The sequence below is a fragment of the Rhipicephalus sanguineus genome, chromosome 8 (genome assembly GCF_013339695.2).
Source record: "Rhipicephalus sanguineus isolate Rsan-2018 chromosome 8, BIME_Rsan_1.4, whole genome shotgun sequence".
NCBI classification, from domain to species: Eukaryota; Metazoa; Arthropoda; class Arachnida; order Ixodida; family Ixodidae; genus Rhipicephalus; species Rhipicephalus sanguineus.
Genome location: NC_051183.1, coordinates 71,561,560 through 71,576,942, shown reverse-complemented (window position 1 = coordinate 71,576,942; position 15,383 = coordinate 71,561,560). Strand labels below are relative to the sequence as shown.

Below are 15,383 nucleotides of genomic sequence, written 5' to 3'. Positions count from 1 at the left end.
TGTGTTTTTCTGCGCTCCCAGTTCGCTGAACGAAGAAAACGAATTACCAACTTGCCCACCTTTCGGTCCTCCTGCAACCATGTCTTAACTGGCAAGACACCAGCATGAAGCTTAAAGGGGCCTCCTAACACCTTTTGAAGCGCCTACATCACTGCCGACCGCATCAACACGTAGTGGCGCTCGCCTGAACTATTGCGGCCGGAAATGACTAAGATGAGCGCAGGCCTATGATTGCATAAGTGTAACGTTAGAAGTAATCACAGCGTTGCATCACAAAATGGGTTATTACTGGGTTTAGTTTTTCTTTAGCATGCTGTTTTCACTGAACGCCAAATGGACGAACGTTCCAAGGGGGTTAAACAAAAAAATTGCTGGAGTGGCGACTATTGCGCAAGGCCCGTATTCTCAAACGATCGCAAAAGGCGATAGTATCGCGTTTGGTGACGTAGAATTTGATGCGTTCAATAAGTAAAAAAAACACTTGCCTGTGACGTCATTGTTGCAACTGGCTGTTGGTCCTACGAATGTCTTACAACACAGGAGTGAGCGCACCGTACGAGCGCAGAGCAACCCGAGTGCGGCGTTTCCGAGCGTGTGCTGCTGCTTCTACGCAGTGGCCAGGCTTGGCCGGCTTGGCTGTGGCTACTTGAAGTATAAGACGTGTTGAAGGTGCTTTCAACGTTTTTTGGTTTGATTATTTAATACACAGTATAATATTTAAAGAATGAAACTTTGCGTGAAACGTGTTTTCGTTGAGAGTTTAACACGGCGTACTCGGAGAGTTCAGCTGTAGCGTGCCGCCGCAGCGACATCGTCTCAAGAGCTCAACATGTTGCCAGCTCGCGATAAGCCACGCGAGCAACGCACGGTTCGTGTTCCTGGCACGTTCAAACCACGAAGAAACACGCGCTGGCATAGAACGAGTGCTGATAACACCCCAAGGTAATGCTCGATGAAAGCTTCAGCGTAAAAAAATGCTGCGTACATCCCCAGAGGATTGAATACTAGAAGCTACCGCCTACGTCACTGAAATGCTAGACTTCACCACGAACCGACGGTTAACGGTGCCTTCGTTTATTGCAAATATGTTGAGAGCACCGTCGAGCACCATGACGCAAAATTGACGTCGGCGGAATTACAAGATGGCGCCCTAACTTTCCCGGTTTGCTCTATAGCCAATCAGCGCGCACCAAAGACGATAGTTTTGCGATTGTCGCCTTTTGAGAATACGGGCCCAAGAGTGAAGCCGTGCCCACCACAAGATGGAGGCTGCGCCCACCATCTTAGTAGGGGCACGATAACCCAACGGCGCTTGGCGAAGGAAAGCGAGCGTTTTCAACGCACGCCAGACGAGTTTAATGTGGCAACTTTTAGGGGTCAGATACTGCTCCAAGTGTGTCTTTTTGTTACTAGTTTTCGCAAACAAGTCTCAAAGTGATGGCAAATTTTATTGGAGATCAATCGTCAATACTCCTCTCGAAGGGTTACTTTTGTCGGCAACAACGATATCTTATTTTATAATTAACGTAGTATTTACACTAACCGATCAAACCCATTCGATCTCTAAGTGGGCACCATCAGAAAAGAGCACGTTTCCGAGCTTTTTGGTGGGCAGAAGCTGGCTTCACTTTTGCTGGCAAGGCGTTGTGAGAGCTTCCACTCCAGAATTTTTTTAAACCTCCTTGGAACGTTCTTAGACTCTTTCAGCTTTAAAACTACAGCGCCCGGCAAAGAATGCGCGCAACGCACGGCGCTGGAGGAAACGCGCTGGGGACGCTCTATGCGCCGTTGTTTCAAGAAACTGAAGGGGAAAAAATATAAGAGCATTGATATAGACACCATCGCAAAAAGAAAGACGACTAAAACTACAAAACATGACAGAGGCGTTCGTGATCTGCCTCGCTTCGCACGTCCAGTTCACGCTTCATGCACCAGATTGTTTGTTACTGTCGCACCGGCATCATTCAGTTCATTTCATCGGGGTGCCATCAAACGTCACAGGGCAAGTGAAACGTGGTCAGGTGACCCGCGAAAATCAAGTTGATGGTAGGCCTCCATTTTATTGTATTTTGAGTGTTCTAGGCTGAATAACTTCGGAGTGCGTGCCCATATGGCAGCCGTTCTTGCTGCACTAATCTCTTCAGCCTTCAGTATATGCAACCCGCAAGTAAAAAATGGAAAACAATGAGACCTGCAAAAGTGTTAGAGCTTCCCTTTAAAGAAGAATGTTTCGAGCCGCGGACGCACAGGCATGCTTTTAACACGCGTTAAGACTTTGCTTCAAGTTCCACCGCACTACTGAGAGCGGTACAATGGAATTGGAAGAACAACATCACATAAATCTTTACATAACTTTTACGGGAAACTGTGCTGAAATATTCAAAAGAAAATCGTGCTTTTAAAGAGACCATCGTGCTTGATGGTCTCTTTAAAGTAACCCTTTGTTCGACCTTCAAATCTAACAGAAGACACGACAAACTCAGGCAAAACAATCGCCAAGTGCACTTTGCGGTCATCCAGGCAGGCTAGCAGAGGAGGATAGCCTTGTATATACTAAATATAGTGCAGCGAGGGGGCGAGAAAGGGAAGTGAACATGAGGGGAGAGAGATGCGACGGTTACCAGGAGGGAAAGGAGGAGGGGAGAGAGAAAGAAGTAGAGACTGAGAAATAGAGATAGCAGGATATAGAAAGGGTAAAATCATTGCAAAAAATTCATCAGAAATTCTTCTTCACGCCGACCGACGGAGACGTGACGCGTAACCCCCGCTCTATAGACCAGAACACAGCGAATTCCATGCGCATCGCCATATTTGCATCGCGCGTCGCGCCATCTATCGCACACGCGACGAAACAATGTGCGCGGGCTGCCACGCTAGCAGACGCTGCACAAAGCAAACGTGAAACTCTCGAAACTCAGCGCGTCGGAGAGCGTGTTTCGCGTCTTTTCTAGCCTGGACATTTTGGCTGTTTTTATTGGAACATCAAGAACACCTTGCTCATGCAAGTCCACAATGTATACAGTACGTGCTGAGCAGGCTGCGGAACCAATCTCGTCAGCTACGTACGCTGTTACATTTGTAAAAAAAAAACGCCCTCGCTGTAGTAAGCGTGAATCGTAATTGCAGCGCAGCTCGCGAAAGAGTGAAACAATGTTTTGTTGCCCCATATTACAAGTTGTGCACAAAGCTTTGTGAAAGCTCATCATTCCAAGATGCAACGCGTAATAATTAGAGTACGCTTTAAGGGTAGTTTCGCGAAACGTAATTTTTGTTTCAAAAGCACTCTTACAATAATGCGTCTTGCTCACAAAAGCGTGCTTTCAGGAAGTATCACCTGCAGTATCGTTCATCGATCCCTTTTGGACGCTACCTGCGCGATTTTAGTCTTGTAACGATGACGCTTTACAATGCGAAACTGTGCTATTAAGCCGATATTGAAATGGCCGGAATCCAATTGTCTTTTATTAAATGTGTGCTGTGTAAATATGCTAAAAATTTAGCCGCTTGAGCTAGCGCTACGCCTGCGACGTAAAGGACACTGGCGCGAGTACGGTTTACTTACGTGCCAACACATGCATTATGTGCAGCTGGATGCCTCGCGTCCAAATAAATGTGGAGACATCAAACACTGAAATGAAAGCACGAGATTCTGGCCAGCTGTTGAGGAACATCGTACCATTTATTACCTTTTGAAGACGAGATCTTGAAGGCGTGGATGCCATCAAAAGCACTGAAGCATTAGACTAGGTTGAAAGTGGCAAAGCATGCTGGTTCCTTGTGCTTGAAAGTACTACCTTGCACTACATTTTCGTCAAAGGAAACGCTCAAAGGCGTGAAGTGCACCCCAACACAAAGCTCGCGCCTGCTTTCAACCCAGCTGCGTGTCACGCATATTAGGTCCGTAAAATGAAATAGGTGGGCATCACAGTGCAGAATACACGCAGTTAGTGTATTACTCGCGCATTTTCATTCGGCACCTAGTTTTTCAGCTTGAATCACAGTTATCCATTCGCGGCGAAACTCAAAACACCGCGTTGGCGCTATCCCCGTGGCGCGACGTGATCGCCGCAGACAACGTTAGGTAATATCCTCCTGTTGCGCTGCTTGCTTTGGCATCCAAAGACGACTCAGTAGTGCCCAGACGAGCTCTTATACGCTGAAGCGGCGTGAACGGGTACTTTTTCGCACTTCAAAGCCTCAGAACTGCAGCTTGCCCTGTTTACTTGGTGCAACTCGCTCGCGCCTTGGCACTCCGGCCAGCCCGGCGTCTGGGTGCGAGCAAAACTGCTAGCCGGCCTAGTTGGAACGAATTCATTGTAGTACTTGCGCGAAAACAAACGGGGACGAAGAAAGAAGACACACGGACAAGCGCAATCTAACAACTCTTGTCCGTGTGTCTTCTTTCTTCGTCCCCGTTTGTTTTCGCGCAAGTACTACAATGGGTGCGAGAGTATCCGCTCGGCTCGCCAGCAGCCTGGGTGCGAGACAGGCGTGCTCTGGTGTATAGCGCATAGCCTGGCTGGACCCTATCGTCTCCAGAGAGTCGTGGGTCGTCCTAAGAAAGAGCGTACGGCCGAGGAGGAAGCCGCGCATGAGCGGCGACGGGCCCGTGCTTCGCCGTGCCAAGCTTTGCGCGATTTCGTGCAAACATTAAAAAATTTTTTTTCGACAAGAAATTGCCGAAGGCGAGGATACGCGAACCCGCGTACCGTCGCCTTCGGATCGAGGGTATACGCGGGTACGAATCCCGCCTTGCGAAGAATTTATTTTTCGGCAAGAATACTTCTCTTTTTCTTTCTTTATATCTTTCTTTCCGTGTCTCTGTTTCGCTTTTTCTTTCTTTCTCTCTCTCTCTCTGTACGCGTTCCCTCACCCATCAGGGTTATTACAGGCCACGGCGTAGCAATGAGCAGTGGGATTTGACCGAATTCTGTGGCACATACCCGTTCATGATGGTGACAATTTTGCGGAAGGGTCGACACTTTACGGCCGGCTTAACCAGCTTTGCTGTTAAAAAAAGATAACAATAAATCGACAGTCATTTTTTATTGCCCTCATGAGATTTTAGCTATGTGCTTTTCGTGAATTATTCAGTCAACCAAACAGTTCTAATTTACTTTAAAGCACGTTGGTGTCAAGAATACGTTTTTCGCACGATTTACCTTAAAGGGACACTAAAGAGAAACAACGAATTGGTTTATACTAATAAAGTGTGCTCGGATAACTCTTGTGTAGTTTATTTCACCACCATAGGTTCAATATTACAGGAGAAAACCAAGTTCAAAGTTTCATTTTTAAATTTCGCGGTGAACTTTGTAATTCGTGACGTAAAAGGTTTCAAAGAGCATTTAACGTATTTTGGCGCCACTGGCTCGACGAAATTTCCACAAACTCGTTATGTCAAGTCTCTGGCCCCCTCAGAGGACAATGTACTTCGATTTAACCGATTAGGAACTACGTAGGCCCAAGCAGGCGCCGTCAAAAATATGTGACGTCACGGCAAATGGCGCGGGAATTCCAAGGTGGCGTCGCCACCTGTATTTTCTTTTTGCGCGTTTTCTCGCTTACTAAGCGTGTTCTCGCAGCAAGCCTGGTGTTTTTGGTATCGTGGAAGACTCCTTTACTAATGCGAAATAAATCGTTTTGCTCTTTAGTGTCCCTTTAAATTAGTAAGCATTTGGAATAACTGGAGTAGTTCACAGCCTGCATGCGCTCGACCTATGTAAATACTCTGTCCAGCGTCAACACAGGCGGTAGCTTGCCCTACGTTAACGCAGGTGGTAGCTGTGTTAACACAGTGTTAGCACAGGCACTAACACAGGCGGAAGCTTGCACTACAAGTTAAGACTTATGTAAAGGAGATGGTGCCTCTCTACTTTCAGATGATTAATCTTGTGCAGTTCAAAAATAGTCACAATAACAGTCGAGCGTAAGACCTTCTTCCCAGACGAAAGCCACAGGGCCATTGTTATGCCGAAGCTGCGTATTGTAAGTTTGGCCCATTAGGCACTCGTAGCTTGAGAAAAAGAAACCGCAGCCAAAAGAAACAAGGAAAAGATGCGCGCAAGTTCTGTGTCCTTGTTCTCGTCCTTGTTTCTTTCGCGCTACGGTTTTACTTTTTCAAGTAATGAACCCACTCGACCAAAAACACGTTTACTAATGCAATCATAGTTCTCGTTAAGGCGTAGCAAGCATACACATTTGCCGAAGAGTCCACTTACATCATTTCTTCTGTCCTCTAAATACGAATTGAGAGGACAATAGAACCGGTAATTACTGGTTGTGTAGTCTGTGAACCATACAGTCAATTTTCTTCTGTAAGTATAGCCCGAGTGAGAACTATATTTTTTTACAGGTAACCAGTGGCATTCCCATTATTAGCGCCGTTATTTTTTTATTCCCCAATCGACATTGCTACCGATAACATGCGTTACTGCAGGTAAAATCTTCAGGCATTAGCATAGCTAAAGCATCTCGAGTGGGCAAAAGTTCAGTTCATAAGAATAGCTTCCATGCGTTTGCCTGTGTGCGACCTACGTTAGTTACTCTTGAACATCAAGAAATTGGGGCAGCAAACACCACCAGTATTGGAAAATATTTTGCTGTTTTGTTCGGATATCTGTGTTCATACACACATATATTCGGACGTAAACATACGACTATTTATTTGACTATGTAATGAGTGCACGGCATCCCTGATGAAGAAGCGTGCTGTTTTCTTTTCAGCATCACTTCACCGAAGCCCCACGTAGGAAACGCGCGGTAGAGGAAAAATGAGGAAGAAGTACACGATGCGTACAAAAAGCCAAGGGAAATACAATGAGGAATGCGAAATACAAGGATGCTTAGCCTACGCATTGTCTTTCTTACAGCAAGGAGGCTCGAAAATTGCTTTTTCCACTACACATGTACAAAATTTCTGCAACAGTATCGTACGCAAATTATACGAATAATTACCCTACGTGTTTTTATCATGCGTACCATGTGTATTATATGTATGATGTGATATGTGTGCATACCATTCAGGAAAGGTCCGGTCAGGCCCGTAGCCAGGGGGGGGGGGGCACCCCCCCCCCCGAAATTTTTATGATACATTGTGTTTTACCGAAAATATATAATGAAAATAGGCGTTTTTCTCGAATAGTCGAGGCTTTCAGCAAGTGCCCCCCCACCGCCGAAAAAAATTCCTGGCTACGGGCCTGGGTCCGGTTATGTTATCTATATGTCGCAGAAGGCGATGTCTCCTTAAGGCTTTCTTCAGGCCTTCGACGAACCTAATGTGAGTTTGCGTGCACTGCTACGTGCCAGAACCACGCGTTTCGTTCAGGTATGTATGTACCTGACGAAACGATCACACGTTATTTATAATCTGCATATAACAAGGCACAAGGTAGCAGGCCCATAGCATCGTGGTAGAATTGCCTTATTTCCTCCGTAGCTTTCTTCCGAAATATGAACGCACGTTTACCTATGGCAAATATATTAAACAACGACCAGAAGATATTTCGAGGTTTCGTCGTTTCATTTAGGATATTTCTTTCGCCGGCCCAGGTACACTGAAAAATTCAAATGCTGCATGTGAATATACATAGACACAAAAATGAGGATGCTGAACTAAACGGGCACATGATTGCCTTTTTTTTTCAGCTTTTCACTTTGTTTCCCATGCCTGCGTACAAAATACTGAAACAATTATCTGTGTTTATGGCACACAATTGAGAGAAGTGTAAAACATAAGACGAGTCCAGTTGTCGAGAACTAGCCCAGTTATCGATCCTTTTGTTCTATGAGTCATAGCAGTACCTTAATTTATTAGTAAAAGCTTCATTTTCCACTCCCTGGAATGCGTTAAATATTACATTGCCTGATTGTTCCACATAAAAGGCAGGAAAACAACAACATATTGGCGAGTCTAAACTCATGGAAAATGATTGAAAGAATTTTCAACACCGTACAGCTGGTGAAATGTAATTTACACTTCTCACTGAACAGAAATACTTTTATAATATCCCATTTCGTATGCTATAATAAAACAGGGATGCAATGTGTAAAGCTAATAAATAAATAAATAAATAAATAAATAAATTCGCTGCGGCGTCTTCGAGATCTCACGATCCCATATCATCAAGTTTCGTGACGACAAATCGTCAAGGGTCGAACGTGGTTTTCGGAATGCTGCTTTGTCATGACTCCTTAGTCTTATACCTGAAACTGAGTCGACAGAAACATCTGGATGCATTATAAAAGTCGTACTGCGAAAAACACCGCCACTAGCGCCCTCATCGCAGCCCTGGCACTAACTGGGTAGTGCTAAGAGAGCCAGCCGCAAGCGAATGTACATAGGCCACAATAGAACACCCTCTTTTGTTGGTGTCGCAACTCGTTTTCCTGAAAATCAATGACTTAGAAAGCTTCCTCTGCTAATGGACACTTCAAAGCTCATCAAAGCAAACTGTGGGCACTATGCAAAAGAAGTTTCAGTGATTTCGGCGCGTTGCAACTAGCAAGTGCAAGCGAGCATCGCAGGACATCGAGTTTGAGACAATCCCTACGACGTCGTCCGTTCTGTAGCGCCTAAGTGCGTTAAATTTGGGTATACACATAATATCAAAGCGATGAAGTACTTACTTGATCAATTTAGTTAGCTATGTATCTTACGAACAGTGGTATAAAGATTGGTTTATCAGGGACGAATGGCCCCGACAATTTTCGCCTTTTTAGTTGCATTCTCCGTTCAGCTCGCTTCCTGTGCGTCGGACTGTTTGTTTACGAATCCTCAAATGCTCTGTTGAGGATTGTCTTCCGTTTGTATATGCTGCAAATGGGGATACGTGCGGGTCCACTTTCGAGGGGTTCAACCGAAGGCTTACCCAACAGTAATTTGCTTACCCAACACGTTCAATGGCCCGTATCCAGTGCTCTCGCCTTTCTGCTTCGTAGGACAGCTATAGAAATCGGTAAAACTGAGCGTTGATATTCAGTCCTTTACGACGGGGACAATTCACAACGCAGCAGTAGCGTTGATTGCAGCGTTTCGACGTAACGCGCTGAGCTGTCGCGTATGCTGCTGTTTTCGCCATCGTTTTGGCGAGGGATTAACAAGCACTTCATGGCGGTTCAGTAGTACTTCCGACTGACACAGCGAAATTCATAGCTCTCTTTCTCAGTGTTAAATACGCATACACATGGAATGTTAAGCTCAATTGTTGTTTTGCACTCGCTGGTTGCACCTGGTTCTACAGCGATCTTTGCAAGGGAGTCGGAGTTGGAACTACTCAATTCCTTCCTTTTCGCTCCGACAGGTGGCGTTACGCGTCTTGCGAAACTCCATAGTCTGACGCCTGTAGAGCGCTAGATGCGCATGTCATTGTTGCTGTTTGTATTCCTGAGAGTTGCCGTGTTAAAACTCAGTTGCATTTCAGTGGTATTCTGTACCTTATGCTTCATTATTCAGTCTAATTTCATGCGGGGCTACCATATGTCGAGTATGAAGCGGCTAGGACAAGATCACATGGTATTGTTGGCTAACCGTTCGCTAATATTGCTGTGGTTTTCTAAGTGTTGAGAAATTTTGAATGACTCACTCTATTCACGATGCTAAAAATACATTATTCCAACAAATGGTTCGCACTCCACTACTGTTGCCCTTAAAAAAGTTGCATCATTATTTTCTGGCTGGCAACAGCTGGTTATGTGGCTGTCTATTTATTACCACTGCACTGAAATACAAAGGGAAATGTTTAAGCAGTAGTCGTAAATAAAAGCCGTGTTATATATTCGAGACAGTTCGCTGAAAATTCAGCGCAGGCCTGTATTTTTTATTTATTTATTTATTCATTCATTTACATTGCCGACCACAATACGGACCAAGCAAGAGTTAGCATGATTAGAATCAGTACAGCTAACATCTATTGCAAACACAAGAAAAAAGGGGAAATACTAAATAAACAGAAAAACTATTCGTATTGTGAAATCAGTAGCAACTGTTAAACGATGGGCCAGTCACTTTGTATTACTACTACAACAAGAAAAATGCCCGAAACAGTATGGAATTTTATGGATAACAACGTCTTCTACTTACCACGGCATCGTCGCCTGCAATAGTCGAATGTATATAACTTGTGTTTCCAGGCATCACAGCCCGTATAATAAAGCAATCTGCACTTCCTGCCGTTCTTGTTAGTGTAGAATTCATACCAGCGCTTTTGACACGCTCCGCCATACTTGAGCCAAAATTGGCAGCTCCACATGACCAGTACCTTAACTTTTGGTTTCCTGCCAGAGACTGAAAAAATAAGTAAATAAATAAAAGCGACCTCGGGTGATATCTCATAATAAAACCGTAAAGAACGACTGTGAATAAATGCACTGAATCATCCTTTGGATTAACTAGGTCTAACTCACAAAACTAGTTTGCCCTTAAAGGGACTGTCTACCGCTCGGAAAAATTTTTCTGATTATGGTGAAATTGAGAAGATCATTCATCTCATCGGCGGCAACGAGCACGCTTTTGCCCCATAAAAAAAACAAATTATATTTTTAATTTGATGTTGAAAAACGTGAAAGAATGACCGCTAGCATCACCCTACGGCGATGTGGTTCAATCTACTGGTAGGACAAGAAATCTTTGCAGGTAGACTCAATTTGCTTAAAAACAAACATGTATAACTTGAAATTGTATTTTACGCACTTGAGGCACCTTTCGGTTGCGTCAGTAAGTAATTTTTTGCTTTTATTTTTCTCGCGCATCCAAAAAGGCGCCCGATGGCGCTGCTTGCGGCGCCGCCTTCGATTTTGTCTGTTTCTACTCGTGCGCTATATGCCATGCGGCTCTCCGCGCTGATCGTACTGCGCCACTGTATTGTTGTTAGGATGTCTCACATGTACTGCGCTGTGAAGGCGCGCATTTGTTCTCTCTTTTTGATGAATCGACTTGGCTTGTATTGCGGCAGCAGTGCTGAAATAAACGCATAGACTGCGATTGCAGCAAAACAAGCGTTCTGTAATCGTATATTAAGGCTTCATTCAACCGCTAGCGCGCTGAAAACGACTGTTACATTCGTTACATCAACGTTCAGCGAAAGTAAAGTAATCCTACAGAAATCACACGTGCTTTCGGTTTTAATTTTTACCGGCACTACAATCGTCATCGCGTCCACCAACCAGTGTTGTGGGCACGTTTCACGCCAATGGAAGAAGACCGAACGCAGATCGAAAAATTCTGTTTTAAAAATTTCTACTCACTTTGCAGGAAAACTGCTGCAAGGTTGGACACTTCAGACGGTACGTTTTCTATTGTGGTACAAAACAGAAAAGCGATGAAGGACGGTAGACAGTCCCTTTAAGAACACCACTTGTCCCCCAAGCTTAACGTTCGCACAGTAAATAAGTTATTTGAAGTAGTGGCAGTATTATACCGCATATAACACGCAACGACCTTTATATATATATATATATATATATATATATATATATATATATATATATATATATATATATATATATATATATATATATATATATATATATATATATATTATATATATATAATATATATATATATATATATATATATATATATATATATATATATATATATATATAGCTACAACAGTGCTAACGCGGAACAGGGGGCAGTAAAAGCCAAAAAAGTTAAGCACGAAGAAAAGATCGAAAAGAAAGAACTGACGTTTCGGCCGCGGGACCAGCCTTCGTCGCAGTGATGTAGACATGCAACGGCACATAATACAAAATGAAGGATGGCATAGCATACAACTGTTCCTGGATGACCAGCGATTATTAGAAGCGCGTGCGTGAACTGGACACGTCATTAAACATGAAAAGGAGAATATGCGCGTGCGCGATTGCGCAAGAGAAAAAAAGGAGTAAAAAATTCTGAATCCACAATAGGGAACCCAAGCTCAAGCTCGAGCGCGACGCTCGCGCGGCTGAGCTATGCGTTACTGGGAGCAGACGCTGCCTGCGAAGGCGGTTTGTCGCTGAATTTGCCACCGGCGACGCCAAGAGCACGTGCGCGGATGCGCTGCTGGTTTGGCCCAGAGCATTGCTAGTCAGCAATAGTTACGTTGTGACGCACCACCGGTGTAATCCGAGAGCGCTTCGGGGACCGCAGTGTTGTGACCGTGGATGCCCCCAGTTGCGATGACAGCAGTGGCGGCACTCGACGTTGCTTTCGAAGCATATACGTATGTGTCGGCGGCACAAACATTATCAATCACACGTCATAGGTGCATCTGACAGCAGATTATTGGTACGCATAAATTCGTGCGCGACGTTTTTGCGTGCGCGACCTGTGGTATCAGTTTCCCACAGGTAACGGCTTTAAATTTACACGTTAAATACGAATTTCGAAGGTCTCTTTCATGATAGGTTCTAGTTCACTGTGACTTTCATCATATATATATATATATATATATATATATATATATATATATATATAAGGTTCTTCGAAACGCGCATATGATTATTGCCCATACGAGCCTTTGAAGCAGTCTTTTGGTTTTCTATCCTACCCAGAAAAGACCATAGAAAATTCAGGCAATCATTGATTTTCATGCAGCATGCACTCACCTGGAGGGCATGTCGTCTTGCATTGCCATTCGTTTTCAAATCTGTTTGCAATATCGGAGCAGGAGAAGCCTTTCACGCATTTATTATGCTGTGGGCTAAAGCTCCAGCCTAAGAGCACCGTGTCGCAGCCTTCCACTGTTACTTCCTTTGAGCATTTTTCGTTTCTCACATTCCTGCCTGAATAGAAATACAGCGGAATAGCTAAATTACTGAGGATGCCTTGCAAAATAAACCGAAAATATTACACTGCAAGTGTATGAGGTTGTTAGGGCTTGCCAGTTTATGTAATCGCAGAATGAAACTGCAACCGTGGTTCTGTGACATTGATGAACCAGGCGGGAATATCAAGCAAACACTGCGGACATGCCGAGGCTTATTGAGCCCTTTACTTCTCGCTACGAAACTTGTTCAAAATGTTCATTGTAAAGTGAAGATTCTGGAAATATAAATCTTGTGTATTTGGAGGTGTGTGCGAATACCAAATGTACCATTGCAAGGAGATGAGACAAAAGGAAACATGAAGGCGTGTTTCCTGGTTAGCCTTATATTCCGGCCCTCTACATTCCAGCTAATTGTTACTGTCTCAATGTGAGCTGAACTGATTGTTATGTATTTGCACTCTTCGCAGGAGTGATTGTACGGTGGCAAGCTCAACGACTACAACAGTGCTACTGCTCGTAGGGACGTTTCAAAGTTACGTACCGCTTCAAAAGAAAGGACACAACATAGCCTGATCAAAATGACGAGCGATATCAAAAAGTGACGTAACATTTAAAACAATGGTATCCTTCTGTGGTTACAAGACAATAGAGCCTTATACAAACCGTCTAAAACAATGATGCATGATTTGAATGGTACACTTCATATTGAAGGCGTAACAAAGACTTACCTTCAGCGAGGAGAACCGGACTGAAGAAGAAAACTATTGAAATATACACAACGCCCATTTCAGCTACTGAGGATGTCACAGTAGTCCATTAAGTACTAGCTAGTTCACTGATTCCAGTACGCTTTTCTTTCATAGGTTTAGCAAAAAAGCGAAGATGTAGCGCTCCGACTGCACGAGTGCATAGCCCGCACCGGGGCAGTGCGGATCTCGCCGTTTTATTGTTTAGCCTAACCCTATATTAAGCATTTAGTTTAACAGAGGACAGGCTGAGCGAGTTTACTCTGTCGCAGATGCATTGTGTTTCAGAATTTAGGCTACATGTCTTTCGGGACAACAATGTGTATGAGCAACTGGCCTTCACCGCGACCAGCATTTCTGCAATGATATAGTTATACGACATATATGTGTGGCAGGAAAACATGGAGCGGATCGCCTTCTTTACGCGCCTCGGTCTCATGGCCTGCTGCATGAGGCTCTGCTGGAAAGGCCCTGCATATAAATAGATAGTGACCCAAAGCTGGCTTATCATTTCGGTCGTATTCGCATCTTACTTCATCCGTAAAATGGAAGTGAAGTCTTCAGATATGCAAACCGCAGAAAACACCCTACTGGTTGTTTACTTCAATGAGCTATCCATAGTAAAACTTACAGATTTTGCAGTTGATAATCTTTTATGGTGGTTGTGAAGTTTTGTTTTCAGGATCATCATGCCGCAGAGCGTGTGACGCGCCAAAGATGGAGGAGCCGGTGGCTGATATAAAAAAACATGGCTGATCCCTCCGTCATAGGAATCGGTATAACACGAAAGTGAAACGTGTCTTCACAGAAGTAGTGCTTATGATATATGAGAGCTTGTACAATGTCTATTCGTGTTTGGCAGCTATAGCACCGTTTGACGTGGATGCACCCATGTTGACATCATGTCTCTATCGCGACGACTAACGCCCATGATCATGATTAAACCGTCGTGGTAGCGGACGGTGTGAACATATATTTGGACACAGCGAATCGTGAATCCCGCGTAAGGATGATATCAACAAGCTCATAATCAACACTGGTACCCGGTATGCACTTCTTCAAAGCGTCGTCTATTAAGGAGAGAAACGGCACGGTGTGCGCTTTCTAGTAATGGGTAGCCGACGCCTGTGCTCATGCATACATAACACACACTGCACTTCAGCAACGCGGGAGGTAGAGGTTCGTAGCCTGAGCCGCAAACGCGTGCGTCCCGCTGGCCTCTGTCTCGCAGGCGCTGCTCTCGCTTCACCAAGGCACGACATTCGCCCGTCGAAATCGCGTCCTTTCTGCAACGCATATTGCAGCAGTTTTGTTAGTCGGTGCTCTCGCAATTGAAGCAGTCGGCGGCAGAGAAATCCCGTTCGTGCACGTGGAAGCTGCACTACTCCGATGAGCCGACGCACGCTAACACGAATCCAAAGGCAAAGAACGTAACTGCGTCAAGGGTGCCTCGGCGACGCCAGCGCGGCCAGTCTACCTCTCTGGTATCGAGACGCTTTAACCATGTCCTCCGATATCACGTGCAATCTCGGAGTAAGCGCTAGTAAGTGTCGATCGTGAAGCATTACTTCTTTTCACCTCTCACAGACGGCGGCACCGCCCCGCGCCGCCCGCCGCGAAAGAGAAGGTGTGAAAGATATAAGGCGCGTTCGCGCCATGCCTAGCATCTCCCGAGTTGGCTTAGTCGGTAGAGCGTCGGGCGCTTGCCGTCGCGGCCGCAACGTCGTGGGTTCGATTCCCAGCGGGGTATCTTTTTCTTGGTTTTTTTCTTTCTCACCCGTTGGCGTCCATTTTATCAACGTCATATCCGTGACGGATGTACTTGGTGGACCCCGGCATAAAACACTTTCGTGTTAAAAAACACAGACACGCACACACACGACGG

At 44.8% G+C, this 15,383-nt stretch overlaps 1 non-coding gene across 1 annotated transcript; it reads right to left on the bottom strand.

Annotated features, from left to right (window-relative positions):
- Positions 1-4,817: 4,817 nt before the first annotated feature.
- LOC119402077 (uncharacterized) lies at positions 4,818-13,688 on the bottom strand. The gene is made up of 4 exons (XR_007417151.1): positions 13,481-13,688; positions 12,592-12,768; positions 10,082-10,285; positions 4,818-7,556 (listed from the first exon to the last, which is right to left on the bottom strand). It is a non-coding gene; the product is annotated as an uncharacterized LOC119402077 (transcript).
- Between the last annotated feature and the right edge of the window lie 1,695 nt (positions 13,689-15,383).